This window comes from Cygnus olor, chromosome 12 (assembly GCF_009769625.2).
Source record: "Cygnus olor isolate bCygOlo1 chromosome 12, bCygOlo1.pri.v2, whole genome shotgun sequence".
In the NCBI taxonomy this organism is placed as follows: Eukaryota; Metazoa; Chordata; class Aves; order Anseriformes; family Anatidae; genus Cygnus; species Cygnus olor.
In genome coordinates, this window is record NC_049180.1 from 15,911,034 (window position 1) to 15,937,843 (window position 26,810).

A 26,810-nucleotide genomic window follows, 5' to 3' on the forward strand; every position below is an offset into this window, starting at 1 on the left:
CACAGTTGCTCACAGAGTGAATTCGGAACAAAATCATCAGATTTTTATATAATAGCCTATATATATATATATATATATATATAGCCTATATAATATATATATATATTATATATATAATATATAATAATATATATATATATATATATATATAATATATAATAGCCAGGGGATTAGCAACCTCTTCTAGCAACAAGAGCACACCTCCACTAGTAACACGTTTAAAAGCAAGGATCTTTCATTTCAGCACAACATTTGTTTAGAGTTTGGCCATAGGACTGTCTGCAAAAAATAGCAGAAATTTCAGAAGTTAAAATAAAAATAAGAAGCCATTTTAGTTATATGCACCTTCAACCCTTTTCTCTCCTGATGTACTTAGGGCGCTGAGCAAACAGTGGCAAAGAAGTGTCAAATAAAAAAGAAGAAACACCTAAAAATAAATGAAAACGAGAGAAAATGAAATGAAGAGAGAGGAGAAAAGCATGTGTTCTCCATGCAAAAAAACCCTCCCTTGCAAAATGAGCACCTCTATCCCCAGGTGCAGGGAAGAAGAAAGAAGCCCAGGTCCAAAATGAGGAGGGCACCGGGTGCAGGTGGGCTGCAGGCAGCGTCACGGTCCTGGGTATGGGAGCACGGGGAGCTGCACAGGGCAGACGTAGCCAGCTCCCAGCTATGCTCACCGTGTCCGTGCCTTACGACACAGTCTCAATTACAACACATTCATTACACAGACACATTCGTGAGGCAAGAGCAAATGTGCCCGAACCAAGACTCGGGGCTCTGCTGCAGTTTCCAGGCCGTAGGAGCATTTCTGAATACACAAGACCTGAAATTGAGAAAAATGTCCAACAAAGCAAAGCGAACAACTCAGTAAAATGCACATGGCTGCTCTTTTTGTCGCTGGCATTTTAAATGTATTTTGAAATGTGTACAGAACATTTTTCAGTTTGCTGTTGTGCAAATTTTCTTAACCTTTCCTTGGTAGGATGTGTTTAGGAAAAAAAGAACACCCCTTTACATGTGTCTGCTCTCCTTTCTAATCACACAGTATCAAGTGACCAGCAGACAGTTTGTGCTGTTCAGAGCTTTGTACCGATCATCATGGTGTAAAATCAAGTTACCCAGCCCACATCGAAATAAAGAAGCAGCCTACGGCTGATATCCATTCTCAGCAAAATTCCGTACAGTAGTTTGCTCAGGCACAGAGTCCAGCACAGCATTTCCCCACCGAGATTCACGTGCTTTTGGGTCAGAAACGTCACTCCAGCTATTTGTTTTTGCTGAATGAACAGGAGAGAGCATGAAGACTGGGCAGCAAGAGGGAATATAATAATAATAATAATAATAATAAACAACACTGAGCACCTAGAGAAAATTAAAGCCATAATGATGAGACAAAATATATTTAATGGAGAAGATGTAGCTGAAGAACAAGCATGTAAATGACACTGAAAACAGGAAGAAAAGATCAAAACCCTCCTAGATGCTCCACTTCAGGGGCCACCGTGTCTCCCTGAGGGGCCCGCCGTACTTCCCAGGTGTCACCAACCTCATCCCTGCCGCAGCCACTGTCCCCGGAGGCAGAGACGTGGCGGGACCGTGGGCATGGCCGGTCCGTATGGCAAGTGGTATAGAAAGAGAGAGGTCGCTGACACTCAGCCATGTGTCTGTTCATTCCAGGTAACTACCACTTTAAGCAAATTGTTTCATGGATTGGAATGTAGCAATAACTGATCTAATTAGCGTAGGCTGTAATTTAGAGGGTTCATTATGTCACAGACATTATGACTCCTGGGTATTACTAAAGGACTCATTTGTAGTACTTGAAATGAATTTCTCTGAACACATATAATGTCACCCATATAACTGGTGTGCAGCTTTAAGACGATCTGACATATTTAAAATCTCTGACTTGGAGAAGGATTAAGTTTCCAGACAGTAATAAACAAATCAGCAAATAGTACAGATTTACTTCTTGCTACGAGAAAAAAAATGATTTAATGGCTATTTCAGGTTGAAATGGCAAGTAAACTCTGTGACAGAACTACAAAGGAAACTAATAAATCATTCCAGAGGAAATATATCTAGTGATTAACCACACACACGGACCTGACAACGACTTTGCATTTCCACATACAATATCTGTTTACTTCATCCGAGATGGAAAAAGTTTAATGGCTCCTTCGGAGAAGTCAGTTATTTATTATTTCAGCTCTAAAAGCTCCCGTGGGCCTTCCTGCAGAGGAAAGCAAGCTAGCACTTCACATGAAACTATGAAATACTTAACGAGGCAAATGCATAAAGGTGCAGGAGCAGGTTTCGGTAGTAGAAACTGAGTTACTATTAAAGCTGAAATTGGAAATCTGAATATGTAACACACACAACCTCTATTAGTGGCTTTCCTTCAGGGGACTCTCACGCGATGTTTCCTAGTTCTTTGCTTTTATGACCTAAAAAGTTCAGCCTCACAGATACAAATCTGCTTGTGCTTTTTAGTTACGCCGCGTCTGATATAAAAAAAGAGAATTCTCCTGGAGAGCACTTCCGTGTGTGCTCAATGTTAGCCAGTCCTTGGAGCCCCCTGCCTGAGTTTCTTAAATCAATAGTAAAGCCTCTGTTAATTTCATTTGCTCATCATCCACACTCAAGGGGAAAATGCTGTCACGACACTGACACCAGTAACTTCTGAAGTGTCCCATTCTTAGCACCCCCATCTCCAGAGCTGATCTACAATTAACTGAAACTAATTGATATTTACTTTCTTATGATTTGCTTTGGTCCCGACTTCTTTATGGGAGTTAGAACTCACGTATTGTTTGTTTTCCTTTAGAAAGCTACACACCTAACTGGGTGACCTATTCCCATTACTTCCTAATACAAACAGGGGTTCAATATCTCTTAAATTGTTTTTAAAAATCTCAGACATAAATTTAATTTCCAGAAACAAATTAGATTCCTCTTCCCTTACAAAACCTTCCTTAATGGTGTTACCACGAGTATCCTTTTTGGCTGCCAAGGTATCAAACGTGTTTCTAAGTGGGTACTGAACCAGCTACAAAGACTGACTGTATTTAGTCCTTAATTAAATGCTGACAGATTTTCTTCAGTAGCATTATGCTCAGAAATAATAATAATAAAAAACATAATTAAATGATGCTCCTATGCTGGCAACGATCAGCAGTCTTGCATGCAAGGTGTGGTAGCAGAGTAAGCCAAGGATTACTTCTCAGTTTTAGTTTCCATATTAAAGTTCTTAGAGCTGATGAGCAACCTTATTCTGTATGCGTGAAACATAAACCAAGCAATTGCCCTAAGGATGCAGTGGATTTATAAAAGTCCATTAATCTGATTAATAATTGGATTGCTGACAAGTTAAGTGTCTCAGTGCTGTTAAAACTAAGTATATTTTAAACGCATCTGACTTCCTCCCATTATCTGTCATCTCACTGAGGAAGGAGGCAAATAAAAAGGTTGTTATCACTAGATGCATGGAAGCCCCTGTAGCATGCTACCTTAGCGGGCAGAGGAAAGCCCCAAAACGAAGAGCTGGTGAACTGCACCCGGTTTTGGAACACAGTAAGAAACCATGTCAGCAGAAAACTAGGGCTACGAAGGTTGGTTGTTAAAACTCCTGTTCTAAGTGGATATATTTCCAATGCTAGTGAACGTCTACAATTTGCACACATATATCTAAAATATTCCTTCTTGTGGACATGTTCTACATGATGGCTTGGCAGAAACCAAGAGATCCAGACTCTGATCTTAACTTTGCTGCTGACCTGCCCTGTGCCCTGGATAAATCATTCCCCTGTTCTGTTTCTTTTCTTGCTTTTGCCTGTCTTGCCTCCTTAGAGCAAAAGTTCTTTGTATGAGGAGCCAATCTGCACTTACTTTTAGTCCAACACGTCAAGGCCCTGATCTCTGATGAAGTCTGTAGGTACTCTTGAAAATTTTAAAAACAGTGGTGAGGAACAGGCGATATTGACATTCACAATCCTTTCCATCCCAGGAAAACACCAGCATCGGCACAGTTACACCTAACATATTTCCTCGTGGATTTTGGCCATGAGTTAGGGGCTGGTCGTGACTCAGTGGGGTGCAGGTGAGAAAATACACCTCCATAGTCGTTACTGCTCCCTGCTGAAGGTCTAATTTATCTTAAATAATGGAGTTATTTCTTCATATTGAAAGCACCTAAGACCACAAACTTAAGTAACTGAAGAGCAAAAGGAAATTGTATCACCAACCCAGGCTGAAGGGAAGTGAGCTGTTCTTTGCCTTTGATTCCCTCCCCTAGCACTAGACTGAACACAAAGAGCAAACTGCTACTCACGCTACAGCATGGCATAGCTGCTGGTTAAGACAGTCTCAGGATGTGAATTTGAACCCATCCAGCTAAGTAGATGCCACATCTCACCCACATCAGAGGAGCATTTGAATGATCAGTCTACTTTATACAAAACTGGGCACGCTTCTACCTCCTTCTGAGGCTGTTTCACGGAGGACTAACCCTGCTGTGCTACTTTGGGCCTCAAACCCAGGAGATTTAAATCCCGACCTCACTTAGGATCCCTGTTAGGCATGCAGGCTCCCAGGAAGGGTGCAGCTCCAGAAGGGCTCTCCTTAGCACCTCCTAAATTTTCCGTACTCAGCGTGCTGGCTCCTGTGAGTCCTGCTCACACTTCCCTCAAATTGGCTGACTTGGCTGAATCCCTCTACAGCCTCGTCTCACCAGGAAGACATGCTCAGGCACAGACTTTGTGAAGGTGATACATCAGAATGTAAGGAAGCCAATCCTACCCTCCAGCTTGGGGCTGGCCAATCTGTGACACTTGAGCTTCATCATGTTGATAAGCAGCTTAAGTACAGCTCCCATGATTAAACTACATCATGTCTGGCACCAGGACTGTGCTGGTGGAAAACCTGGATAGCTCAGACCTTCAGTCGTAGGAAGCTGTAAGTCAGCAGGAACTGCCAAAAATGGCATTTCAGGACTACACTGCAACGAGGCTGCGTGCTCAATCCAGCCCCATCAGGTGCTGTGAAACTGAAACATCCCTGGCAGCTTCCACCACCTTACACCTGGAGAACTCCTGTCTGTGTCTTGGAGGTATGTAGGTGCCCAGTGCCTCCGAGCTAGAGGAAAAGTTTGGTGTGTAACCTCTAATTTTTTGGTGTGTACAGTGGGAGCGATGGACCGCTTCCTCACCATCACCTCCCTCCTTTTCAGCAGTACACGTGCCTCCTTCAATGTAAGAGCTTCCTTTCCTGGAAACTTTAGCTGTGACAGCTGCCCCAAGATACCTGGGTAAATGAATGTGCACACTGCCTTGCTAGGACAGACTCATTATAAAAAATCCGTGCCACTTTTGAGTTGATCCACGTAAAAAGCAAAGGAAAGGTGGTGGCGGTTTTGGTAAACAGGCTTTATTAAAGAAACTACCGTGGGCTGAAAAATGCTGACTAAAGCTAAGACAGTATGAAAAGATGTAAGAAACTAAGTTTTCCTTTCCTCCCTTTAACTTTCCTCCCTTTTTTCAAAGTAAGCTTGACCTAGACTGTGACTCCTAGAAGTCACCTGCTGGGCGCACATCAGAAATCTATCAGTAACTAGAGAAAGAGGAATACATCTCAGACCATGGAAAAGAAACCCAAATGAAAGCCTTGCCATTAAGAATATTAATATCAGGACTGTCTGAGTTCAGACACTTACAGACTGGAAGGCTCAGTTGCTACTCATAGTTTGTGTAAGCAGGAATATCAGCAATTCATCCTGTGAAAACCAGTACTTCAGCCGGCAGAGCGCGATGACAGGAGTGTGAGAGAAATAGAGGTCTTTTGGCTCAGATTACAAGTCAAAGGCTAGAAGAAAAGCCTACAATTTTTTTTTTTTTTATTTAAAAAAAACACAAAATGAAATAGAAGGGAAAACAACAACAACGCAACGTGACAGTGATGTGTATAATGATCTCTGGCAGCCTACGATAAAGATCACAGCCCTTGGGACTGGTGGAGCCTGGAGCTAGCGGACCCCTGCTTTGGGGAGAAACTAGAAGTGTGCAGGAAAAAAGTTCAGTTCTCATATTAAAAAGGAAGAAGAGGTATGTTGCTAAACACATTCCTCCTGAAGAAACCTTTGAAAATATAAACGTATGAAGACATCTGAGTTACTCCTGCGTCCCTGAGCGAGCGCTGCCCTCTCCCCTCTCCCGTGAGACCAGAAGCAGGTTTGGGTTAGTTCCGTCAATTTTTCTGGTACAAGTCACTGTGCCGATGGTATTGTCCTGCTGAAGTCACTTTATGTGTGTGTGTTTGTTTTGAAAACAAACTTGTGCATAAGCTTTAGAATGATCATATACTGAACAAGGTCTGTCTAAACTCCTGCTGCCACTATCCTACCCCCAGCTCTCCCTCGGTCTGGGGAGCGAGCCTGCTCTCTCTGGGAGAAGAACATCTGGAAGATAATTGAATAAAAAGGCGGTTCTGTCCTAAGAAAATATCCAGAAACTCCTCAAAGTCCACAGACGGCTTTGTTCTTTCTGTTGATTTTAGACGGAAGGTGTGAAATATGACAACTAAATGGCAGCACTGCTGAAAAATCGAAGTTATTTACGGTCCTTTCTGTTGGATCAGCTTCTCTGAACAATCCCTTGTGTATCTGCACTAATGTTTGGACTGGTGCAGTGCAAGGCAAGAGCAGGACGGGAAAAGCTTGCTTTTTTGGGATGCAATTTAAGCACACGTCAAACCGTGCCCTGGTTGCTGCTGAATCCTGAGCTCTTAGGAAAATCCAGTCCTTCAACTGGGTGCTGAACAAAGACAAGCCACGCTCCTGGTTAGCTTAAAAGCCTGGTACTAAAAATCACCAGTTTGGTGTGTTTGAACAGAGAAAAACACACCACAGTCAAATGCTGAGTGGGTGGAAAGAGCAGGGCGCAGCGGTCCTGTGAATCACTTCCTCCCCTAAGGCCTTGCTGTCTTTAGGAGTACAGGTGTGTGTTTCTAAAAGCACATGTTGCCCATCACAATATTTTAACAAGCGCTATGCAAAGCAGTAGCGATTTTAACAGGCATTTGCTGGTCAAGATAAACCCTAAGCTCCCCCCTCTGGGTTATCGCAGTCAGCTAACGTGTTAAAATTGTAGCTGCTTAGTCCAAGACAGGATTTTAACACGAGTTAAAAATAAAGTCCTTTTTGTACGGGCATGGCTTAAAAGAGAAGAGTCTAAATCCCTTCTTCCAGCAAGAAGAATAGAAAGAAGCAGTAGAAAAAGAGGATTAGAGGCAGCATATGCGCTCTGCCCTCCCTGTTTCCTTCCCGAGCTTTTATTTTGGTCTGCTCCACTTCATCGAACCACCAGATGCTGCTCCCATTAATTTCTACATTACCTTTCGAATCAGGCCCATGTTCAGCAGAGAGCTGGAGCCTAGGCCCTGATGGGGCCCGAGCACAGCTTTCGGCTGCCAAGTGCCCGCTGGCGCACGAGCAGCGTTGTGCACAGCAAACACTTCTCAATACGGTGGTTTCCATTAGCTCAGAACCTGCCATCTTTTAAAAAGCGTTAGAAACAGAGGGTGCTCTCACATCCATCCAGCTCTGACGCTGGGAATGCATCAGAGAAGCTTACTGGCATTTCCGATGGTGTAAGTTACAGCAGAATTTGCCCCAGACACATGAGAGCAAAGTTTCTGCCCGTTGCAGTGCGACTCCATCCAAGCTCGCACTGAGTTTGGAGCTGAATGCCTGGCACCAAATCACGCACCAAGTCAATTGTACGCACACCTCTCTAGAGGCAACACAAGCCTGAGCTGAAACATGGTAGGAAATAAAATGTCATTTAACTGGAGAGAGGAAAGAGCCATGTGAAAGTAAGAATTCAAGGGGCACTCCTTTCTGCTGTCATTTGTCATGTATGACACAGGAATGTTGACATCATCCTCTGATAAATGACACTGGCACCTGCATCAGAGAGATATTCTTCAGCAAAATAGAAGTTTGAAAATCCAGCAGCAGGGCACTACTGGTAGGTTCCAGGAGCTTGCGAGAAAGGAAAGATAGATGATGGCAATTTTCTCCCAAAGAGAAACATAAGACTTTTTAAGAACCATTCTCTTTTGCTTCCCCTTCTGCTCCCTCTGGGCTTTGGGAAATGATTCTGTTTTCTAAATCTAATAGCGGCTTAGACACAAGCTATACGTTATCCAAGAACTAACCTGTGGCATTCGTGCCACCAGCCAGCGTAAGGGGATCAGTGTCATGCAGAGAGCTCCAGAAGGTGCACCTGGGACAGGCAGCTGCAAAGAGGCCAGTCTCGCTTTCCCTGTCCCAGGCCAGAGGTGTGAACGAAGAGCACAAATCCTCCCAGAACCTCACGCTTTGCATCCACAGCTTGCAATGAAGAGACTGTCTCTAAGGAAGAGCAGACACTTGTCTCCATTACACTCCTGCAAGGTATTTGGACAGCTGCACGCTTGGCTTGTGGCAGAAGACGGTTCTCCAGTGACTTCTGCACAGCCACACAAGGCCTGCCACAGCATGGCTTGACTTCAGCAGGCAAGGGTGCCTAAAGGAAATTTTTTACCATGTCTTCGTAAGACAGATACTTTGCAGGCTTCACGTTCTGAAAAGCTGGAGAATAGTTGATTAACGGTATTTGTGAGGGAAAGTCTTGCTACTCTTAAGAAAGAAAAGCAAATAGATGTTTGTCAGATTTTCCACTTGGTTGGCTCACAGAATTCATATGCAGTTTGATTTTTTTTTTAATTGTATAATTTATTTATCCCAGAAGAGAAAAAAAAGAAACAAAACTATTTGATTTGGAACAGCAGGTTGAGAAGGCGAGTACGTGAGCTCTGTGACCAAGGTAGCCTGGTTCATCCTCAGGAAACCTGCATTCGCTGCCAACAGCCTCACTTGCTACTGTCTAGTCCCGGTTTGCTCTAACTCGCTAACTACTGTCCGGTCCATTTATCATTTGCCATCCCTGGGGATTACTGTGCAGTGATATGGACTAATAGCCCAGCAATATGCCAAGACGTATCCTTTTCATCCAGCGCAGCCAGCACTGTCTTCCAGACCTCTTAGTACATGAGGGAGACTGGAATCTGGATGAAGAACAGCTGGCTTAAAACAAACCCTGACAAGCCAATACCGGCTGAAAGGAGAAAACACTGTAAGAATGAAGCAGTACACAGGCTCACCTTCATTTGCAGGGCTCTTTGTCTAGGACGGTTAAAATATGATGCTGCTTTTTGGACTTAGTGTATCCATCTTTGGTACTGAGCACTCAAGCAGAAGCAATCACCGCGCACCTGACTCTCCTGCTGGGATAACAACCCCATGTTCGTGTCTTCGGTATTTTCAGGTTGGATTATTTTAACCTGGGTTACATGACAAATTCACCACGAAAACACCACTTTCATCTTGTAACACAGAGGAAAAAAATACCAAACAACCAAAACTCAGAGGGCATAGAGCACTGATGTGCTCTTCAGGCTGCTTTGGACTGGAGACTCTCCAGTTAAGCTCCAGCCCCGTGACCAGCGAATCCCAACCAGCTGGGCACGCTGCCTTCCCCTTCAGAAAGCCCTGGATTTTCTGCATCACAGTAAAAGGGGAACGATAACCCCAGCTGCTGATCCCTTGACTTGATGGGGTTAGATCAGCACCATTTGGAAAGGCTGCTTGGCAAAAGGCAATTAATTTTGTCTCATCATTTAACACGTGAATGTCTGTGGTCATCACAGGAGGCAGTGACAATTCTCACACGCAAGCATATTCCAAACCGTAAGTGCTCAGGCTCAGAGGAGCAACTTTCAACAGCCTGTTCTTTAAAGAAAGCAGTAACTTCAGGGACTGAGGGAGGATCTGAATTCTTACGAAGGAGGGAGAGGCAGGGGATTGGTTATTATTGTACGCGTTTTCTTCAACAAAATAGAGACATTTATTATCCTTACAGTCTTGATACTCCTAACAGCTTTTCTGTAGCAGCCTATTACTTGATTAGTTTCTACTGTTTAGAGCACAGCAATGATGACATAATTTCGGTGTAATGAAGATGAATTCTGTCTCAGAATGTCAGAAGGCACCACATCACCCATTAAGTGTAATGATTTCAAAATACCCTAAAGAAAATTCTTCTGGGCTGGTTGAGGAAAATGCACACACACACGTCTGATTTTGATTAAAATACGAGTTATTGAAATGCTCCGTTCAGTCCAAAACTAGAATCAACTGTTCAGCCCCATAGATCGAAACACAGAGAAGGGGAAAAAAAAATTCTCCTAGGACTCTCCATATTCTCTGTGTGCTAGCCAGACAATGACCTAAGAGCAGCAGTGACTTTGGGGCTGTTTGTTTTTCTGCTCTGAGCCCAGCTGAGTGACTCAGAGCTAACCTGGTGTTTCACCCATGTTCTGCTGGCCCAAGCCACGCTGTACTAACAGCTCTGTCCTAAAGGAGGCTGCTCACAGCAGGCCTCCGTAAAGAGATAACGTGAAGATGGTTGCAAACAAGTTTATGGCTACAAATGAGGCGACCACAAATCTCCATATATTATCTATGTAAATGCGAGTACAAAACGGCTGGGCAGGAGTCCCGAAAGTGCCTCCCTGAGAGGTGGTGCCAGGCCAGATCCTCGGCAGCTCGCTAACAGCTTTGCCTGTCAGGCTCCTGGCTCCTGGTCAGGAGGGCAGAATCAGGCCCTCAGCACCGACAAAATCCGCGCTGGATCTCTTATGACCTCTCATCAGAAAGTACACTCAGACACAAATGCAAAATGCAGAAGATCCAGAGGACTGGGGGTAGAAGGAGGGAAGCTGAAGGAAAATATGCTATAAATATGAACTGGGTCATATAAAAAGATTAAGTACAAAAGACAGCTTTCTTGTAATGTCCAGCTGTTTCTCCTAAATATTTCTAGCAAACCTACATATGCAGAATTTCAGAAACGTATCAAGAGGGAATATTAGTACTTCACTTAGGAAAAAAAAAAGAAAAAAACACAACTCTGTAGGATTGCTAGTATTTTTGAAGCTCTAGCGCTGAGATCTGTCAGGACAGGACAGGAGTTATTTCAACAGTACTAAATAGCTCTCCCACTGCTTTGCTGTGGATTGATCCATTTTCACCCTTTCTTGCCTTTCTGCAGTCAAACACAGATGTAAAACAGATTAAGGCTCTGTAGAAATAAAATAAAATAAAAAAAGACACCAAGGACTTTTTTTTTTTTTGACTTCCCCTACAATAAAGTGCAGGGAGAGGTGAATAAAGCCACACAAGAGACAGTAACAAAATGACAAACGTCCTGACTGATAGTTTATCGAGATGACAACTCAGTGAGTTTTTAGACATCTCTGGCATGAAGACTATTTTTGTCTTTCCACAAGTTAAAACGTATGTACGATGAAGACAACTGCCTGCCTATCTGTTGAAGCTTGTTTCTCCCCATTACCTCTCTCTGGCAGAGTCGTACCTGACTGCAAAATATTCCTCCTGCATTTTAATGTACTTCAGAACAACAGTTGACAATGCTTGAAAAGAAACCAAAGCACACTAACAAACCATTATCAATATATTATTTATACGGGATCCAAAATCTGAGAAACCTTGCTAACAAGTCAATTTTCAGCCACAGATCTCGAGCACGGAAAAGCATCATTATCCATGCCCGGCTGGTGAGGAAATGGCAACTTGCCCACACTCACAAGGAGAAGGGCTGGGTTCTCCACTGCCTCTTGTGCAGTTCTTACCAGTGTAAGAGGCTTTCACTCTGACTCAGCAGCATGTTTTTCTCCATCTCTTTCAGTGCAGAGCTCCATGCAAGGTCCAGGACTGATCCCTGGGCTCCCAGATCCGTCCCTGACCTCCGGCTCCAGGTCCTTTGCCTCCCAGCCCAGAGCACTGTCAACTGGTCCTCACTGCACACAGCTTCCGGGCTCTGGAATGCCTCAGATTTAACTTCAGACACAATAAGCATTACAAATTATAGAGCACGGTGGGAATAAAAGAGATGGGTTGCCCCCTCTGACTATCTATCACTGCTTCCCATGTCTCTGGGCGAAAGCAAAGCAAAGCTTTCTCAACAGCTGAAAGACAAAAATAGGTTGTATGTATTTTTAAATGTTATACTTTCCCACTCTTAGGCTAATAAAAGTCAGAAAACAGAGAAAGCATTGATTTTATACTTTCCCAAGTCACTAGTAAAAGAAAGCCCCTACGCAATTTATATTTTCCAATGACAAAATATCGAAGCTGGATGAGGCAGTTAAAATACCATTTTTCAGCTGAGAATCTCAAAGTGCTTAAAAACAAAGCACTTCTCTCGCAGGCAAGATTTGCTCTCTCTTTTTTTAATCTGTAGTAAGTTTAGGCACGAAACAATTAAACAGTCTGCTGCACTGTCATGTGGTGTCATGCGGCAAGTGGGAGTCAGACCGTATATTTGTCTTGAGGTTTAAAAAGTGAAACTTACTGAATGAAAACTGGATGGCTCTGAAACGAAGAGAATCCTCATACTGAACCTGACCCTGTCACATGATCGTAAGATCCCAGAGATGCCAATTGAAAATGAAGAAAATTTGTTACGATAATGCCAAGAGTCAGAACAATGCTGGATATTTCTGGGAGTTCTGGTTTGTGTCTTCTCAGCCAACTCCCGGCATTTGTCAGGGACAGTTGAACGCTGGAGGCATGGCTGCCATCAGTTTGAGATAAAGGATCTGAGAGTGACGGCTACAGATCCAGCAGAGAGTACACTGAGTTACAGATGCATTTGTCTAGGAGTTCATTATTATTAAATTGTGGAAAAGCCCTGAATACATACCCAGATACACAGATAAACACTCACACACAGACATTTTAGAACAAGGCTTCCCTGACAGCATTTTGATGTCAGTCTAAGGAAATATGTTGGCAACTCCTCCACACAAAATCTCTTTTCCACAAACAGCATATTCTGCCAGTACGAAATTCATCATCCAGCCATGAAAAGGACACAGGGCCAAGGGGCTTGAGTGACACACCAAAAACCTCAAAACACATGTCTGAGCTGCCACATGACTTGGATAACACTCCTCACGTACGGCAACAAAACCGAAGCTCTACAAGCTGCATCTTCCTGATGTTTCGCAACATCCTGTAAGCTGGGTGCTCAGGGAAACGGGAACGGGTGCTACAAGCGGTTTGGCCACCGCAATGAGAGACCCTCTCATTAGAAGTTAAAAAAACAAAACCAAAACAACAACAAACACAAACAGTTGAGGTAGATGGTGGATATGGGGGAAGTAAGCGAAGCTGTTGATTCAACACTGAATGCCTAAATAAAACTTCATCTCACCCGCTGGTCAGTGGGAATAAGGTACTGCTGAAGTCATCTAGCTGGTGACTTCAGAGTATGTCCTCTCTGAAATGGGGGTAGCTCCAAAGACAATATGTTAATAATATAAGGGAAAAGGGCCACTGTGGGGGAATATCTTAATAAAGCAGGAAAAAAAAAAGACCTTCATGGAACATCGATTTAGTTGGTTTTCCTGGATTCAAATGGAAAGATAAATCTCATGCCTAAGACAAACGGATTTGTGAAAGAGAATTGCCAACGTCTTCTATCCTCAGTTTCTTATAGCTTGTCCCACTTTTCAGCACTGGGAGACCAATTCAGAAATTGTTCATGAAATTAATACTAACGAGCACTGAGATGTTGTATCATTCGTCCTGGTAGGTAACTCCCGAGAAGGCGGTGATTGCTGCAGGCTCTGGGGTCCTGCTACAGGTCCCTAGAAAATAAATAGCCACAAACCCAAACTAGGAATCTAAAAACTGCACATGAGGGAATTCAGCTCTGTTTTCAAAGCTCAGCTTAATTAAAATTGTTGGTAGTTTTATGACTAATTTAAGACTTTGTCTTATTTTGTGCTGAAAGACAAACCATCTGTGGTTTGTCTGAACAGGAGCAAATATGGGACCACAGTACAATTTCATGAAAAAATTGCTGGTCAATTTAACATAAGTTCTATGGCATTTAAAGGCAGGAAGTATCTTTGTGAAAATGCCCTTTTTACCTGATCAGAAAAATCAATATCAACTGAAGAGGGATAGTATTTATCTTTTAAATAACAGCATGAGATTCTTGCAAAGCAGTTCTAGCTTACTAATGTGTGACTGTTTCATCTCCCACCACAAAGAAATACATCTGTGTGTGGGATAAGCAGTCTCCTTGCGTACCTGATGCATCTCGCCCATGGCCAGGTTATCTGCACACGAGTTCGTGGAGAAGGCTCACGCAGCTAGAAACAACCCCCAGCCCAGGACTTACCCCTCCTTGTGCTCCTGTTGGCCATACCTGGGCTATATATCTGTATGACCAGAAATTCACCTCCTTAGACAGAAATTGTTCATTTCACATTGTATAATTTCATTCCCTCCAGTTTTTTGCTCAATACACAGCAATGCTTTCTCACTCATGGCCCTCCAGCGCCGCCCATCCCTAGCAGGGCACCTGAGCTTGTGCAGAGGTGCTGGGGCAGCACCCCACCCAGAGGGCACTTGCTCTTTTTGCAGCAGCCATCTCCATCGCTGCAGCTTGGGAGATTCTGTAAGAGAGTCTACAGCTCTCATGGAAAGCTCCAGCAATTCCTGTGGCAATATTTCAGGGGTAAACTCTCCTTTGATATTGTTGGAAAATCCTTGCCAAGCTGACACTATGTATTAAAGGGTTCACAATAACAGAAGGCTGAAATTAAATTGAACAGGATATTAATACCTTGTAGTTGAGGAAATGGTATTTCCTTTTGATTTCACTCTGCTTTGTAAATTAGCCAAAACCTGCTTCCCTGCACAAATGGAACCAGCTCACGGGAGTCCTGCCACCCAGCACCCAGCCGTGGCAACTGCCCCACATGCCTCAGCTGCTGGAAATCCTCTGCAGAAACCTGGCAAGTCTAAAACAATCAGCCCTACCTCATTCCACATCCCCTCCAGATCTTTTATCTCCCCTATAGGTCTCCACAGAAGCAAGCATTTGCTGGCTCATGATTAACGCGTCCGAACAGCCCACAGATGTGAAAAGGCTTAAAACATAGGAAAGGTTTTTCATGGTCCTATTTCAGGAAAGCTCTTTCTTTCTGCAGTGCCCTAAGATCTTTTTCCTATTCTCTTTTACCACTACAGAGAGTACTGGAGCACATGGACCCAAGTACTGTGCACGAGGGGTCCCCTAGGCTAGGGCTGCTGGACAGGCAGAGCTCCCCACTGAAATTTGCTCCTTGGTTTGAAGGGAGCCAAGCTGAAATATATGGACGAGTTCAATAACAACAATAACTTAGAGGCAAAAGTATTTCCATAAGGATTAAAAGTGTTTTCTGTCGCATGCCATGGTTTGGTGCCTCAAGGACACTGCTCCCACAAGAACCTTCCTGACCTGCTGGGACTCACTAGGGGTGCGCAGCATGGAGCACAAAGTGCCTGCCACAGGTGGCCAATAAGACATTTATGTTAAAGTGCACGTAGGGTGAAATGGGGGACTGTCTTGAAAAAAGGATCTACCCCCTGGAGCCTGCTCAGCATCCACCTGGCGCTGTGCCTTATGGTGGGACCCCACGTGCAGCACAGGGGTCTGCTGCCCAGCCTTTGTATCCTGTTCAACCTATGCAGCAGCCTACAGGAGAGAACAAGGGCTGGGTGTCATCCCTTCATCCTACAAGGCTGAAAACGTAATAATGGAAGGACCACATCAGGAATAACATGCCAGCATCTCTCTGCTAACGGGATCCTTGCTAAAAATCCATATATTGCCCCACAAGGTGCATGCAGATATACGTATTTAACAGAAACCCATCTGTATGTATGTTCTTTAGGGACTGTTTTTAAAAACATTAGGTTGCAGTATTTGCACATTATCCAGGCTCAATTTAATTCAGCTTTCTGAGTGCTGGCATGGCGCAAATTAGTTGGTCTGCATGCCAGCAGCCATCGCTAGTGTAGCAGCAGAGCCAAATTGGGGAAACATTAAGAAGTACATTTTGCGTCCATAATTGTGTGTTTACAAATGAGGCATTTGAATATTATATAGTTAGTCCTGTGCAACACTGAAGTGGGAGTCATAAGAGTAAGAAAAGTTGGCTTCCCGGTATGAAACTCTGGCCAAGAACATCATTTAATCCAGACAAGGAAAGAGATCGATCAATTATGCCAGTAAGTTTGAAACAGCACTATAAAAAGAAAAAGTGACATGGCATAGGTTTGTGGTTCCCAGCTAATGGAGCTAAAGCCTAGCATCAGATGGTTTGTATTTTACATTATTGTCAAACAAAAATAAATCATCAAAAACATGGCAGAATCAAGCCTAACTGGCAGGACATACCATAAAAAAAACAGCTAGTGGTTGAAGTGAAAATTAAGAAGTGCTGTTCCTTCTCCCCAAAATGCCAGGGCTAACCAGAAGAAGCAGATCGCTCTCCCAGGGTTTGCAATTCTTTCCCTTTTTTTCCTGCAAGCAAGCGGCTGTTACGCCATAGTGAGTTCTGCTCCAGTGAGATTTTGCTTGCCGATACTCAGAGATTAGCATATTAAGTACATTATGTCCCGTATTTACGTAACTATTGTGTTATGGCATAGTTAACATTTTGCCAGCATTCCTATTGTAAAGCCCAGTTTCAGAGGCGGGAGTTGTGATTAAGGATTATCTCCAGATGACCATCTTTACAGGGGTTGTGGAAAGGGGAGATTACATATTTCTTTTTAAAATATATATTTCAGATCTCCAAAAGAAACAATCAGCTGCCAAAGACACAGCAACCTCATCAATACTGGAAGGGAAGAAGTATTCTTCCAGGAAGAACTGATCTTTCAAATGGGAGAACCAACAGGCAGATGCTCAAGTGACTGTCATCCTTTACATTATCACCAACCCCAAATATTCACGTATTGTGACCTGAGTCCCAGAATCGGAAACTTGTCTTAAAAATCATAGGGCCTAGAGATTACAAGTTTAGAGATTTATGGGAGGAACATTTTATGTTCCTTCTGTTTTTTGAAGCTATTGGCTTCAACATTATCAAGCTTTTCTTGACCGTGGTATGAGAGACGCATTTATTAATTATTAATTAAAGAATCCACCATCCTCTGAGTCTGGGAGATAGACCTACGTACAGGAGAGCCGTGATACTTCATGATAAAGCCAGGCAAGTTGCCAGCCCTGTATCATACTTTGTTCTTCTGACACAGAGTAACCTAGAATATAAGTAGCCGTTTCATCAAACAATTTCTAGCCTGTATTTTATATATATACACATACGTAAAATACGTAATACATATATCCAGCATTATAATTTTCTTTTCACAAGTGCTCCTGACTGGCTGCTATGCTCTCTCTCTGTACCAGCACGACTTGAGGTGACGTCTCCGTGCACACCTGGAGTTCTGTGCTGCCCCTTGCCTGCCATGGCTCTTTTGTCGATTAAAACAACCATCAAGCCATAGACTATGGACCAGCAGCAGTGGGCTGCACTTGCCTTCACCATGGACTGAGGCAGGGGGCCAGGAATCAAAGCAAACCCTGCAGGCAGCATTTGCCCGGCTGAGCCCTGCGCGAGCACAGCGGGTATCCCTGCCTGCCCGTGCTCATTGCAGGACTGCTGCTGTGTCAGCACCAGCAACTGTCTTGCAGCAGCTAAAGCACAGCACTGGCCTGAAGCACCTGTGCTTGTTCTCTTCCCATCTTTGCTACAGATGGGACAGGCAATTAATTTAGCTTGAAATAGCCACACCAAACACCCAAACAAGTTTTACTTTCGATTGCTAGCCCAGACAAACACCCGGCTCCAGCTGACTTGGCACAGCACCAGCTCACGTTCTGAGCACAGGACATTCAGATGCATTGCAGGGGCAGACTCCCAAATGCAGTCAGGTGTCTGAAAGAGCAGGAAAATGTCTACATGCATTCAAAAAACAATTACTGTTTTCATCTTCAGACACTAATTCTGGCATATAAGAATCAGTGCCTCTCGGCGAGTCTCAAACTCTTAAGTGCCTTCATTGCTTTGTTGAAAATGAATCTAAAGGCCAGATCTTAAAAGCCATTTCCAGCCTTAACCCTCATCTGGTCCTAAGCCAGTGAAGAGCTCTGAGACTTTTCCCCACTCCCTCTTCTAACTAGAAAGGAGAAAAGGAGAGGAGGGTTACATATTCTACAATGAAAAACCAGACTCTGCTCTGCCGGCACAGGACTCCCAAGGAACACTGCAGTTGTCCAGCACCACAGGGGTACTCCACACACCCCAGATGCCCCCGTGCTGTCACTCAGAAAAAGGAATGAACCAAATATTTTCTCATAACTTTTCACAGAAAAGTTATTTCTTCAGAATATAAATAAATAAATTCTATGTCAAAACAGGTTTTGTTTTAAAAAGATTTGGCTCACATCACATACCTGATTTTTGTCACGAAGAACTGTTTATGCATAAATTACATTGTGGTCTGCAAATAGGTGGTTATAGCAGGAATAAAAACTCATACAGACCATTAACTGTAATGACAGACTGGGGCTGACACACACACACACACGTTTATTGACAAATTACGGCATTTACCAATTTCTACAGTTCTGAATTTGGGAAGTCTGTACCATATGTGGAGCCAAAGGCTAAGGGCAATATTTCACCACCAAGGTAACTTTCTTAACCTGTGAGTTTACCTGGCAGTAGATCATCCTAAAATAGATCATGTTGCAAGCCTACATCAATGAGCAGCGCTTTCAATCCCCAAGATTACCGTAGGTTACATACATTGCGCTACGCAGGTGGAGGGAAAAACCTTTAATACAGTGAAGAGCCTCACCTTGCTAAAGTAAACACCTGCCTTGTTTTGACTGAAGAACAGCGATCCAACCAACTCAGAGCAAACTTGGCCCTTCTCCACACTTATGAAACTTCAGCGAGTGTATCCTTCCAGCATATTATGGAAATATTAGTATTTGCCGCAACGAAAAATACTTTTTTTGGCATCTTTATTTCCCGTCCCTATTCTAAGACAAACACTGACAGCTGATGGTATTCAGGAACACTGCCATATGTTCTCTTAGAAACGGGATTCTGAAATATGGCTGTTATCCACCAATTGGCATCTTTGCTAATTAGCATAAGATTACTCAAATACACTCATTTCTCCCCCAAGGGACGACCCCTCTGAAGAATTCTTATCTGATGCATCAGGATCTTCTAAGTGCTTACCCACTCTCATGGTTTCTGATTTAATGGTTAACACAAGGAACCAGACAACTATTCTAGGGAGCAAAGTCAAACTGCTCAAACTGTCTATCTGCCATTGCTATTTCTCCCAGACAAGCAATGCAAACAGCACTCACAGGGTTAATATCTGAATGCCTTTTCTAATAAAACCAGCTTCCAGTTTTTCAGTCTTTTGTGCAAGTTTAATAAAATAAATTTTGAATATCAATGGAGCACATTCTATTTTTCTTGGCATGTCTGTGCCTTGCTGTGTCCTTCTATTTCAGGAGTCATGCCATAGGGAGAGCACTTTTCCACAGTCCATTGAAGTTGTGCCATAAGGGCTGGAGATGATTTGCTAAAATGCTCCAAAGGTATTCAAATTTCTTTAAAGAAGAAATTCAATTTATGTGCATTTATATTGCAGTGTCTGTCAGGAAGAAAGGTTATAATCACCAGCATATTTTAGATTTACATTTTCTTCTATACATGAGGTAATGGTATTAGAGGTAAACTATGAGGTTTAAAGTTGAATTCGATGTATGGTACTATTTTCATTGCTGGTAAAGCATGTTTTTGAAGTTCCTGAGGAAAGCATATGTTAGCATATGTTACTGAAATATCAAGAACAGGATGCTGGGTGGCTTAGAGGATAAACTATTTGTCTTTCTTCTCCGCATTCTTACATAAAGTATGGCTGGATTGCATGAGCAAAATGAATAGAGGATTCTCAGCCCGTGAATTAGTTCACATCATGAAGTTGGGGCACGGTTGTGAAGCTCAACTATCAGTAGGCGCTTTTCTGAATAAACTCGATCCAAACGGGCCTTTACTCCTACCACTGAGAAAGGGAGAAAGAGGGCTTCAGAGTTTTGTGCTATTGCTTATGTAACCCTCAGAAGAACAAATATTCATCAAAAATTAAAAGGAAACCACATGGCTGTGGAAAGCTCTTTGCCTCATCTTACTCAGAAAATTTACTTCATTTAAATTTCCTGCGACTGTATTAAATATTTGGATGTTGATATTTTCACCAAGTAGAAAACATTATCACAATTTTTATCAAGTTGGAATCCTTGTAAGCATATGTTAAAGTTATCTGATAATTAAATTGCCACTCTTATCTCATTTAGGACCCCACTAATTATAGCCAAAGTACTTCAGCAGAATATACTGCAGCTGATTTTGGAACTGCAGCTGAGTGCCCTCTTTTAAATAAACGCTCATGGCTGGTCAGCAGATTTATTGTACAATTTCACTGCTACCCCTACACTCTCTGTCAGTAAGGAAGCACCAAAGCTATCATAATGGTTTTTGCACAGCAAGCTAATTGTATTTTAAGCCTACTTCCAAATGAATTCCCTATAGCTATTCAACTTCGCAAACAGTCATTTAAGCAGCGCTCTTTGGGGAAGCGTGCGTGCACACACACGGGCACTATTTGCTTCATAAATTCCAACAGATAAAAATCCTGTTTCATTTCTCATAGTGTTTGTTTTTAATACATTATAACTAGATACTGGGCCAGATATGACAACAACAGATGTTTGCTGAGTACCTGACTGGCTCTACACAAGATTGGGCTTCAGTCCTGCCGTCAGATTCACAAGCTCAGACCCTCACACGTGGCTTTTTCCATGAGCAACGAGTATCAAGAGGCAGAAATGTCTGGGGACAAGAAAGAAATCTCAAGAGAGGGGGTCTTTGAGTAGTATAATTGTCTATGGTCTATCTGTGACTCAGCCTAATTCACTGAATACTTCAGTCCTTTTCCTTCCCTCCAACTTCTCCTGACTATGAAATCTGATGTGAAACATTGCCAGAAAATGGAATACCCTGGGATGCCCTTCTTTAGATGCCTTTGTGGAAAGATTCATATGGTACTTAATACCATATCAAGTATGGAAATTTCACTTGGAAGCAAAAAGATGCTTCCAAGGGTCCAACACAGGATATGGGCATCTCCTGAGAGGCAGTCCCTTGAGTGTCACCTCAAAATCAATAATTGGTTGGTTGGAAGGCCTTCACTGATATGCCTGGACCATGAACTGAACGCACATTTTCAGGCTAAAGTCCTACCCAAGCCTTCTTCTTGACCATATTCCCACCAACTAAAACCAAACAAACCCAAAAAACTCATTAATGGGAAAACACAAATGACGGGGGCACAAGCAGTATGCATCAAGGCTGTTACTGAAGGACTAAGATAGCAGAAAAACACACTTAGGATACACATTGTGCATTGGACAAGGAATTACTACCAACCAGACAACTAGAGCATCTGAAACCAGCAGAACTACCTATAGAACAGGGCAGGAAACACAGGCATGTTTCTTCCATTAATTTTCACAGCCTGAGCTTTGAATCTCTCTGTGCTCAGCTGTGGAGGGCTTGTTCTGAATTTTTTGCGTTCTGCCCCATCCTAAATGGAAGGGATAGTTCAGAAGTGCATTATCATTTATTTAGGATCTGAGGACTTCTCTTGTCCATTCCGACTTTCCAGTTATTTTCCAGAGCAGCTTAAGTCTGTTTTTTTCTTTTGTTTCTCCTCTGCAGTGAAACCAGCCATCATTAAGAAGACCAATAAACTGCACCTACCATAAAAGTTTTTCATAAAAATAAAGGATAAATTTCCAAAAGTGTATGCTTAGAATCAAAGTTAAAAATCAATCACCAAATTGTTACCAGATTGCTATTTACATTTCGATTCATTCATCTGAAGGCCATTTGTTTAACATCAGAAAATTAAAGCCTTGCGCATGATTTACCTGCCCTAGACTTGCCCGGGAACTCTTCCAACTTGCACTCTATTTTTGTGCAAAAAACAGTGGCAGGAATATTCATGCACAATAGGTGGTTCCCTACAGCACTCTTGATAGCTTGCATTATCTGGGTGACTTGGTGCTCTTCCCACCGCTGTTAACCGTTACTAGAAGACGTTCCCCGAAGTCTAGCCCTGTTCAAAACAAATCCATTCACTGGACCAAACTGGGCCTTGTGTACATGTTTCAGTCTCCAGCCCACCACACAAAATATCAGCAGTGGTTAAAAAAAACCCAGCACAAAGCTCCCTATGGCTCAGTTGTCCACAGCAATGCTCATTTCTATGTACAGTTTTCTAAGAGTGCAATTCCAAAATGGATTTCCAGCCAACTTCAGGAGTTTCCATCACCACCGAGCTGACAACTCCCAGCCCAGGCAGCAGCTCAGTTACTAAACTCATCCATGCATGGTGCTGAGGCCAACGCTGCATCACTGAAATGATTTAAATTAAAACAAACTAACAAAACAAAACCAACTCACAGGACAAGCATTTTACTATCACAGGAAACATATTGTGGCCTGAATACGAAACATGCTGACACCCTGTATGGCTTGGTGACAGAATCACAGAATGGGCAAGGTTGGTAGGGACCTCTGAAGCTCATCCAGTCGAACCCCCTGCCAAGCAGGATCACTTACAGCACATTGCGCAGGACGGCATCCAGGTGGGTGTTGAATATCTCCAGAGAAGGAGACTCCACAACCTCTCCAGGCAACCTGCTCCGGTGCTCTGCCACCAAACGTGCTGTGTGTGTGCACAGAGTGTGTCACAGCATGTGTCACAGCGCTCTGTGACATCAACAGTGGTGACACCACCAGGTGGTGATCACTGATGACCAGGTTTTCTGCTGGGATCCCTGCGAAAGGGGCAGAGCTGGCACACGCAGGCAGCGGTAAGGTGCAGATCTAGGAATACACTTCTGCACAAAGAGGATTGAAGTGGGAAGGAGATGAAGCTTCAAATGGCAACATAAGATGGAAAAGAAATATTAAGAAAAAGGAAAGATGAGCACAGAAGAAAGGAGAGGACAGCATACACAGTACTAGATAATAAGTGTCAATGCAAGAACTCTGCTGACTCCTGCATTTGATTCAGTTTTGAGTAAAATGAGATTATTATAGGTGAATAGAGAGTTTGAACTAAAACAAAGTTGTGCTTTAGCCAGAACCGTTGTTTTAGCTATTGCTGAATAATGAATACAAACCCCAGAAATCCCTTACCAGGCTTCTCTACATTCCTTGCAATGAGCATCTGTAACACTGCTAGAAATTAGGGCTGATTTTCAGCTGGTAGGCACAGAGATGGTCCTGAAACACCAGAAAGGAAAGAGCAGAGCGCTGGGCCCCAATACTACCGCTGCCTGGGAATTTTCCAAGGAGATGTTTTTCCATGAGAAAACACCAGCTGGTAGAAAAAGAAACGTCCTGTGGAAGCGTATCAGTTTTAAAGTAGGAGGAGCTCAAACTTTTGAGATGCAGAGCAGGGAACATGAAATTTTGGGCTCTTGCTTGGTGCCATGTGCACTGCACAGGTCTCAAGGCTTTCTGTCGGTGTGCTCAGCCCTCAGCTGCTTCAGATTCAGCAAAAAACACAGCCTGAGGGCAGCCAGGAGCTGGGTGTTTCCTGCAGCCACAGGAAGAGCAAGGAGTGACTGGAAGCCAGGATGTATAGCTGAGCAGTCCCCTTCATTTTGAGAATGCTGTGCTGATCTTATTTTTGTAAATTTATTTCTACCAGGAAATATCAGTATCTCTACATTTAATTCCAGTGAGAAATAAAACCCTTAGCATGTTCTTGTTTCCTCCAGCTGTAGGTACTGAAAAAGAAAAGCAACAGGAGATGAGCTGTACTATTGGGAAAGGAAGTTTTCAGAGGCTCAGCAGGCTTGTAAAGGCTGGCTCTGCATTCAGAGATTTGGAGATGGGGTTTTGGTTCCGTTTTTACAGCTCTTCCTATTTCAGTGCTGTTGAACTTTTTCCTTTCACAATACTAGTGCGTGCTCAGCTAAACAAGCACCAAGGTGCCGTGAGCTGTCCCAGCTTACCCAGGGCAGCTCCTGTCTGTTCTACACTCACTGGCAGGCTCCCATTCGTACTGGTGCAGCCGGTGTGCCAGGAGCGCTGTGCCCTTCCTGCCCTCCCTTGGCGAGTGCTGGCCACAGCCCCGAGTCCTCACTGGAGAAGAAATGGAGTGGCACCGGGAGCAAGAAGGGTGCTAGGGGAAGAGAGGTGTGTGGGAAAAGGAGCGAACGATCAAAATTTTGGGCAGTTGGGGTGGGTGGAGCAGGGTTTGTCACTTGACAGAGCCCATCCTTACTGGAATGTAAGTTATCAACATATGGTAGCAACACGCTCTCTTTCTTCTGCTAAACATGCAAAGTATTCCTGAGAAGTGCACTTTATTTTTAAAATGGATCACTTGCCACCTTCTCGCAGCCCCTAGCACCCAAGCCCCTCACAGGCTCCCCAGACGTGCTCCTGCAGCCCAGCAGCGGGTTCTCCCAGCCCATGATAACCCTCTGCCCTTGCTGAGCTCCCCAGGCACTGCGCAGCTCAGGTCTCGTGCGGGACATGGTCTGAACGCTCCTTCCAAGTCGAGAGGAAATGGCAAAATAAGCCATGGCAATAAATCTCCACACTCGTCTGCTGTCCTAATCTACAAGGCATACATTCCAGTTACTGACAAGCCTACCTGAAATCAAAGACCTAGGAAAAAATTTTAGGAGCCTTGAAGAATTTTCCAAAGGCAAATCAATTAAAAGAAAAGCCCATTTGAAATTCAAAACAGTCCTGCACGTTTGGATCCACTGAAAGATATTACATAAGAAATCACAACCAAAGTCAGCTCAGTGAGTAGCACAGACACTTGTCTGCACTGCTTCACTGCATCTCTGCACATGGTACTTCAAAAAGCACGGTAATTTGCAAAAGTAATTTTGTAAAAGCTTCCATACATCTCCTGTTAAGAGCAATTTGGCTAGTATCTGTTGCTAGCTGCGAGCATGCTTTTAGATATTAGATGGATGAGTGCAGACTAGCAGGAGAAAAAAACAGAGAGGATAAATACTTGGCAGTTCTCTAACAACTTGCACTACAGGATCGCAAAGTGATTTACAAATATCAATTAATTAAGCCTCAAAGAGCCCCAGTGAGATAGGTAAGTATCACTACTCTCATTTCACTAATGCGTAAACTGAGACACTGAGAGAAGCAGTCTGTCACCCAAGGTCACGCAGCGAGCATCTGGCACAGCCGGGGACAGGAACCCAGAGCTCTGACTGACTTTGCTCCTCGCCTACCAGACCACTATATCTCTCTCTCTCTTAACGCTGCTTAAAGCTTCTCTTGCACTTGATATTAGCAAATGCAATGTCCTGCAAACCCAGTGGAGTTCCCTTCTGTGTCTGGGAGCACAAGAGGGGCTTGCTGGTGCCAGGCCACATGCTGCTGCTGCGTAAAGCAGGTCTCCTCACCCAGGGCTGCCAGTTTCTACAACCCAGTCTGTTTCTCTTGTCCAGCCCCAGACCAGTCATGGGGGCAAAGGCTGGAGACAGAATGGAAATAAAACAGCCTTCAGGGCTGGAAGCAGACAGGTACTGACGGCTTCTGTGCGGCAGCCCTGGGACATGCTGCACTGCTCGCAGCATGCGGTCACTCAGCCATGAGCAGAAGTACCACTCGTGGTGTAACATGGCTCAGCTGAGGGAGGGAACCGATGTCAGATGCACAGACAGCACTTCTCAGGCTAGGCAGACATGCCTAGGACTCACACCATACCGAATAAAAGCCAGAACATCGGCCTTGGTAACACCATAAGCTTGAAAGCTGCACACGCTTCTATTTTAAACCAGCATTTCTTAAAACTAAAAACAAACGAACAAAAACCACTTTTGATGCCTAGGGTTACTACTGAGTACATTACCAGAGATCAGTTCACCAGGATTTAGGGCATTACCTGAAAAATCAGAATGGTGTCTAGAAATGTGTATTTGTAACTTACGATATCTGCTTGATACACTTGCACCGGGATGGGACATCATGTGCAAAATATTTCAGAAAACACATGACTCCAAAACGTTTGGTGCTGTCAGCTGAAATAAACAGCTCTGAATAGGCCTGAGCATAGGCACATCCATGTATCTACATGTGTAGATAACCAACACTGACCCTTCACAAGCAAAGAGATGAAGGACAGAAAAGCTGTGCACCACTGCCCCATAATCATCACGTCTGGATGCATTGGTGGGACAAATGAGTGAGAAAGCCTCTGAACTGCCCTCATTCATACAAACGTGCTCTGTCTGGTAACGAAGCTGACTAGCTGGCTGCTGAGACCTGCCAGCTGACTACAGGAAAAGCAAAACAACACAACAGCCACGCAGCTACCTGCGGGATGGTCACACGGGCAGGAAGCAATTCGTTGTCCACTGACCATAGATAAGAAAAGAGCCCACATTGCCCATTTAGGTGTTTAAGATGGAAAACAAAAATCCCTGAAGAAAGGGGAATACTTGCTGTTTGCCTAGCTTGCTTTCCTGTGGAGAGAGCTGCAAGGACTGCCAGAGGAACGGGTGCCTTCTTTCACGTGGCTCCATCACTACAGCCAGATTGCCCTGCTAGGAAGAGCAGTTCCCTTTTGAAGGGGGAGAACTGGAGAGCGTTCCCTGTGATTTTGCTGCTGAGGAAGGCCCCTCACGCAGCTGCTATAGCATCACTTGGGGAATGGCTCTGGGAGTGGAACCACAAAGGCTGCAGAAATTATGTTCTCC

General features: G+C 43.7%; 1 long non-coding RNA gene across 4 annotated transcripts in view; it reads right to left on the minus strand.

Annotated features, from left to right (window-relative positions):
* The window catches only part of LOC121076725, a 42,065-nt gene extending 19,264 nt beyond the window's left edge, over positions 1–22,801 (minus strand). For 3 of the 4 annotated variants that reach the window (XR_005823683.1, XR_005823685.1, XR_005823682.1), the window contains exons 1-2: positions 22,681–22,801; positions 20,777–20,886 (exon numbers count right to left, since the gene is read on the minus strand). This is a non-coding gene — a long non-coding RNA (uncharacterized LOC121076725). The remainder of the gene's footprint in view (positions 1–20,776; positions 20,887–22,680) is intronic. The other variant, XR_005823684.1, reaches the window with a different exon arrangement.
* Positions 22,802–26,810: the final 4,009 nt, after the last annotated feature.